Source organism: Lithobates pipiens, unplaced genomic scaffold, assembly GCF_037356315.1.
Source record: "Lithobates pipiens isolate NorthernLeopardFrog02 unplaced genomic scaffold, aLitPip1_a1.2 Scaffold_30, whole genome shotgun sequence".
In the NCBI taxonomy this organism is placed as follows: domain Eukaryota; kingdom Metazoa; phylum Chordata; class Amphibia; order Anura; family Ranidae; genus Lithobates; species Lithobates pipiens.
In genome coordinates, this window is record NW_027507791.1 from 148,108,242 (window position 1) to 148,114,620 (window position 6,379).

The 6,379-nt window shown below is 39.9% G+C and overlaps 1 long non-coding RNA gene across 1 annotated transcript; it reads right to left on the bottom strand.

Moving 5' to 3' along the window:
• Positions 1–755: 755 nt before the first annotated feature.
• LOC143942135 (uncharacterized) lies at positions 756–1,731 on the bottom strand. The gene is made up of 3 exons (XR_013264710.1): positions 1,584–1,731; positions 1,149–1,282; positions 756–1,016 (listed from the first exon to the last, which is right to left on the bottom strand). It is a non-coding gene; the product is annotated as an uncharacterized LOC143942135 (long non-coding RNA).
• Between the last annotated feature and the right edge of the window lie 4,648 nt (positions 1,732–6,379).

A 6,379-nucleotide genomic window follows, 5' to 3' on the forward strand; every position in this document is an offset into this window, starting at 1 on the left:
GTTCAAAAGGCTGTTTTTGTAACAGACAAAACCAAATTTAAGTCCCAAGGGCTTAAGGGTGATTTAACTGGCAGATTGATCCTTACATGAAACCCCGGACTAAAGAATGCGTAGCAAGCGGTCTTTGAAATAAAATTGATAAGTCTGAGACTTGGCCCTTAATAGTACTCAGGGCCAACTTCATCTCTACGCCTAACTGTAGAAAGACTAGAATTCTGCCTATGATATATCTCTGAAGGTGCCAACCCTTGGATTCACACCAGGAAACATAAGCTTTCCAGACTCTATTATATATAGCTCTAGAAGCTGACTTCCTAGCATTAATCAAAGTAGAGATAACCGACCTGGAAAGCCCACGTTTCTTCAAAATGTGGGTCTCAATAGCCAAGCCGCTAAATTTAGCATTCGCAAAGTAGGATGGAATATGAGATAGCAGGTCTGGCCTTAGTGGAAGGAGCCATGGAGCCTCCACTGTCAACTTTACGATCTCTGCGTACCATGACCTTCTGGGCCATGCTGGTGCTACCAGTATTACCGACTTTCTTTCCCACTTGATCCTGCAAAGAAGTCGTGGCAGCAACTGAATCGGGGGAAATGCATAGATCAGTGAGAACTGATCCCACGGGGTCACCAACGCATCTGTTCCATATGCTAGTGGGTCCCTTGTGCTGGACACAAAGTTGACCAGTTTTGTGTTGAATCTGGACACTAGAGGATCTATAAATATTATATCCACGAATAGGAAAAAGGGAGGGGGGGGCCAGGGGATTTTTTAACGGTACATTAATTAAAGAGACAAAGATTTCTTAAAAAAGAATTCATAGCTTTAATGTTGGAAATATGTTAAAATTATTTTGGAGAAACCAAAATAGCAAAAATATAATAGCAAATACACATTTTATACAAAAAATTACATGACACAAGATATAGGGGATCCTGAAATTGTTAGTTGCTGAGAATGATCATATATCCTCCCGACATGTTTCGCGTTTTTGCTTCTTCAGGGGAGTATGCAACTAACATGAACATAAACATAAAGAGAGGTTTAAGAATACAGAAAATACAATTATGCCATACAATTAGATACACATAAATTTCAGAACATTAGGTATGAAATTGGTCTCAATTTGCTCAGTCCAAATGCTTACCCAGATATAATCATTTCCTGCATCGCAACCCACAGGCCAACAGATGGTGAAATAGATGACAAGAATTAGGTGACAGGATCAAATGCTAAAAACAACCCAGCCTCATGCAGGGCATAGATGGAGGTAGACAAGCGCTACAAAGATCAAAAACAAAATCCAGAGATAAATAGCAAGTATGACAAGTCCAGCACAGGTATTAAAAAATGTTAGTTTGTAACAAAGTGGGTAAGTAAATATCAATCCCTAAATTATAAAAGGGAATTGGGGCTGAGAAACATGCCTCCATAGTAGGATATGAGATGCTTTTTTATCAGAGGGATGGAACAATTGATTTTAATTAAGCCTAATTAGTATAAAGGTTGAAAGAAGTGGCTACTGGGGGTATACTACAAAAATATTGTTAAAGAGAGTAGAAGGAATAAGAATTATTTTTACCTGCAGTTAGAATCAGAGATGAAAGAGTTAATTCCATATGATGGTATTGGTGCAATACAAATGCAACAAGTTACAAAAAAGGAATCAATTGATTCATTATGATGTTTTATAAGTTGCAGAGTGCAGCGATATGCTGCCACTGCCAGGCTGAACCTACAAGTAAATAAAAAGAAAAATGACTAAATATAGGTATAGAAAGATGAGAGGCGGTATTATAACAGTATAAAATTCAGCTAAAGAAATATATTTACCAAGATGAAAAGTTAGCGTGGCGGTAGTATCTGTGCTGAACCTGCGCTACAGGTGAAATGACAGCGCTGCCTATTTATATCCCCCATCCATCGAGCCGGCGTCTGACGTCACCGGCTCGATGCGGACAGCCATAGGTGGAAGCAGTGAGCATGTGCAGAGCCTTTCAAGTCGGCATTTGAACTACCAACCCCATAATGCCTCAGTGCTGACACGAAGTTAATTTGGACAAATGCTGATGGAGATGGGGCTAAGCTGACTCTCCGCCCTTGAAGGGGGCGGGAAGACACAAGTCAGCATAGAGGGCAGAAGAAACGACGATTATCATGGCTTTTAACCCTAGAGGGGATTACATGCTCACTGCCACCTCAAATCGGGCGCCGCCTGGGGATAATACCCAGCTGCGCCCTTGGGTGTCCATATGCCCTTGCATACTTGGAGCAAGGGAAGATAAAAAGCAGAGTATCAAGTCCAAATCAAAAAATATATGGCTTTGGATTGCGGTGCAGGGAAGGAGGGAGAAAGCAGAGCTCCTCAATGTGGGTGGGACTCATAGAGAGCAACAGAGATCCCAAGTGTGCAAACCATGAAACCCACCTTGGGCCAAGCAAAGCGAGACATTAGACGGTATATATTACCGGTACAGCGTTAATAATAATTGATAATGACATTAATTGATGTACAGAGATATTTTTTTGATATAACATAAACATAAAAAGAAAATAAAATAAAATAAAATATATTTTGTTGAAAACAAAAGGACAAAAAGAAAAAGAAAAACCAATGACTAGGGGAGGGGGTAGAAGGAAAGGAAGGAAAAGGGAAATAGATGAACAAAAAGGGGAAAAGGGGGATATCACCTCTCTCTCTTCATGCCAGGTTCCACGGGGGCTCACAGCTAAGGTAGGAGGGTTCATGAAACAAACAAACAGAGATTAGCTATAGAAAGGATCTGTAGCTTATATTTTCATTGAAACCAGGGTATTTAGTGGCTTTTAGAATAAAGATCCACTTAGCTTCAGTTTGTAAGAGAAGCTTGTCCACTGAGCCACCTCTTGAGTTTAGAGGTATATGGGCCAGGGCTGAGAAACGTATCCAGTTGGGGTCAAAGGCATGATAGGTGCCTATGTGCCTACTTATGGCTGTGGTGATTTTTTTATTAAGAATAGGTTTGATGTGGTCTTTTATGCGGATAGAAAATAGTCTTTTAGTTTTACCTACGTAAAATCCTCCACAACGGCATTGGGCCAAATATACAACGCCTGGAGTGGAGCATGTAACGTGAAATTTCGAAACAAAACGGTTGCCGTTTGGCAATCTGATCTTTTGAGAGTTATGTATATAGGGACACATGTCACATTGCCCGCATGCATAGGTACCTGGATATTTGGATTTAGTATCACCTGAGGAGTCCTGAAAGTGACTTCTAACTAAGCTGTCCTTGAGTGATTGAGGTCTCATATAGGTGATTGATGGTGCATCATTTATGTACTGATTAACAATAGGATCGGCTTTTAAAAGAGGCCAAAACTTATTGATTATAGCACGGAACGAATGATGTTGGTTAGAGTATTTGGTAATGATACGTACTTTGTTATCGAAATTTTTTTGTTTATTGGAGAAGAGAAGGGAAGTCCTATCTTTATTTTTTACTCTATTATATGATTTTTTCAGAGATACATGACTGTATCCACGTGCTCTGAGTCTATTGTATAAGTCATTGGCTGCAATCTTAAAGTCAGAGTCAGTACTGCAATTGCGTTTGGCCCTTAGATACTGGCTGTAGGGGATGCTCTTTAGGAGAGGTTTTGGGTGAAAGCTTGTCGCATGCAAGACCGTATTGCCAGCAGTAGGCTTTCTGTATAAGGCAGAATAAACATGTCCAGTGGCATCAATTTTAATAGTTAAGTCCAAAAATTCAATGGAGTTTTGGCTGTAATTCAACGTAAACTTTAAATTGAATGGATTCACAGAAAGTAAATTGAAAAAGAGCAACAAATCTGATTCTGATCCTGACCAAAAAAATAAAATATCATCAATGTACCTGTACCAGGCTGTGATGTTACTTAGAAAAGGGACGAGGTCTTCACGCGCGAAGGTATCTTTTTCCCACCCCCCCAGGTACAGGTTGGCATACGATGGGGCACATTTAGTCCCCATCGCAACCCCCTGCACCTGGAGGTAGTGGGATTGGTTAAATTGGAATACGTTGTGCTTTAAAATAAAATCCAATAGCTTCATAACAAATTCATTATAAGCGAAGAAATTTGAGCCTCTTTCTTGCAAATAGGAGCGTATTATTTGTAAACCTTTGGTATGTGGTATAGCATTATACAAACATTCCACGTCGATGGAAACCAACCATGACTGTGCCGGTAGGCTGATACCCTCGAGTATCTTTAGAAGATCGATGGTATCCTTTACATAAGAAAAAAGGGAAATGACGTGCGGTGTAAGGTGTTTATCTACAAGGCTACTTGCATTTTCTGTCAAACTATCACAGCTGGAAATGATGGGACGTCCCGGAGGATCAGTTAGAGATTTGTGCACCTTCGGGAGGGCATAGAAAGTAGCAACTTTTGGATCTTTAGAATTTAAAAAGTTCCATGTGCCTTTGTCTATAGTACCAGATTTGTATGCATTAAAGATTATCGAACGATATTGTGTGTCAAAATGAGAGATTAAAGACACAGAAATTGGTCGATACCAGTCAGAATTTTGAAGAATCTTATTACACATATTGAGATATTGTGAAGTATTCATAATTACGATGTTTCCACCTTTATCCGCGGGTTTTATGATTATATTGGGATTAGTTTTGAGTTGTTTTAATGCCTTTAATTGATTATGCGTTAGATTATGTTTGTTGGTCAATGGAAAATGCGTTTGTTCAATTGCCTGGCAAACTTGTTGGGTAAATGCCCAAATATTTGGATTTGTATTTAGGAGTGGGAAGTTTGTTGACTTAGGTTTAAACATTTCTAAAGGGGGAAAAGAAACTGACTGTACCGATAAACCAGTGGAAGAGATGGTTATCTCATCATCAGGAGGTACTTGGCCCTCTTCCCATAGATCCATCAAATTGGAGAGGGCTTGTTGATCAGCACTATTTACCTCATTGGTGAGTTTCAATGTATTTATTTGTACAGTAGGTTGCTTGGGCTTATGAAAAAGGGTTCTAAATATCAGTTTTCGTGCAAATAAATGTATATCCTTTATCAGAGAGAATTTGTCCGAGCTTGAATCAGGGCAGAAGGTCAGTCCTAGTTTCAGAACATCGAGTTCATGACTCGTGAGCACATAAGACGATAAGTTGACTATAGATAATTCATTCCCTGAATTGAGTTCTGGGTAGGTAGGAGAAGATTGGGTTAGGTATTGGGTGGTTGAGGGGAATCTTTCCCTAAAAAAATAGGGGCGATTCGGAGGTCCGCCGGTAGGGGAGCACCACTAGGTGAAATGATGATGTCATTAGTGTTGGTGATGGGTAGGGATGATGTCAAAGGGGCTGATTTTGTGAAGGAAGACGTGAGAGTGGTAGACATAGAAGTGTTACTGGAGGTGGAAATGGACAAGGATGTGTTAATGGGGGTGGGAGTGATGAGAGGTGGGGGTGGTGGTGGGTGATGGAACATCATTAAGGGACGAACAGGGACTTGGTTGGAAATAGGATGAGTTCGAGGTGGTAAAGGGGTACTGAGGTGTTGGTTGGGTGCTGCCATAGCGGCGCCCTCCAAATCGCTTTTTCTCCTCTTTGGGAGTCTATCTCCCGATAAATCACGATAAATTGTGGAATGATTGGATGGAAAGGAGGTTGATGAAGCACTCGATCTAGTTTCATCATCATTATAATCCCTCCTGTTAGAGGGGCGTGATGCTCTAAAGAACTTATTTTTATTTTTACCATCTGTTGGCCATTTGTATGCCGAACCGTTCGAGTAGGAATTACTATCACGTGTAAGTTTATTTTGTTTTAAACGTATTATCTCTAAGGTATAATTTTCAATGTGTTTGGATAATTCAGATTCCTTGCGTTTAAATTTAGAAGTGGAGGTTATTTTAGCATATTCATCGTACCATTTTTTAATGGAATTATCTATCAAGTCGATATCATGTGAATATTGGATGGCTAATAAAGTCATCATTGCAATCGAACACGTTTGTAGGTTTTCTTCCCATTTTTGCTTGATGAGATTGTCAATTTTGTTTAGATTGGGGAAAATTTGTATTCTAAGGCCAAAAGGCACGATTTGTTGATCAATGTATTTGTGAAAAAACTTTCTGTGCCAAAAAATTCTAACCTTACGTTCCAAGAGGCGTTGCAAATATTGCAAAGCAAGGTCAAGATCCTTATCCGATGGTTCACTATTCTTTTGAAGGTCAGAGGCTTTGTTCATTAGGCCCTCCCAGGCCTCGCCGCTGAAAGCCGCCATGGACCCGGGAGAGAGAGAGAAGGAAATAAAGGGAAAAAGGAAAATTGGGGAAGGAAAAGGGGGAGAGGAAAAATACAATATTATTGATTAGTAAAGATAAATGCAAAAAATACA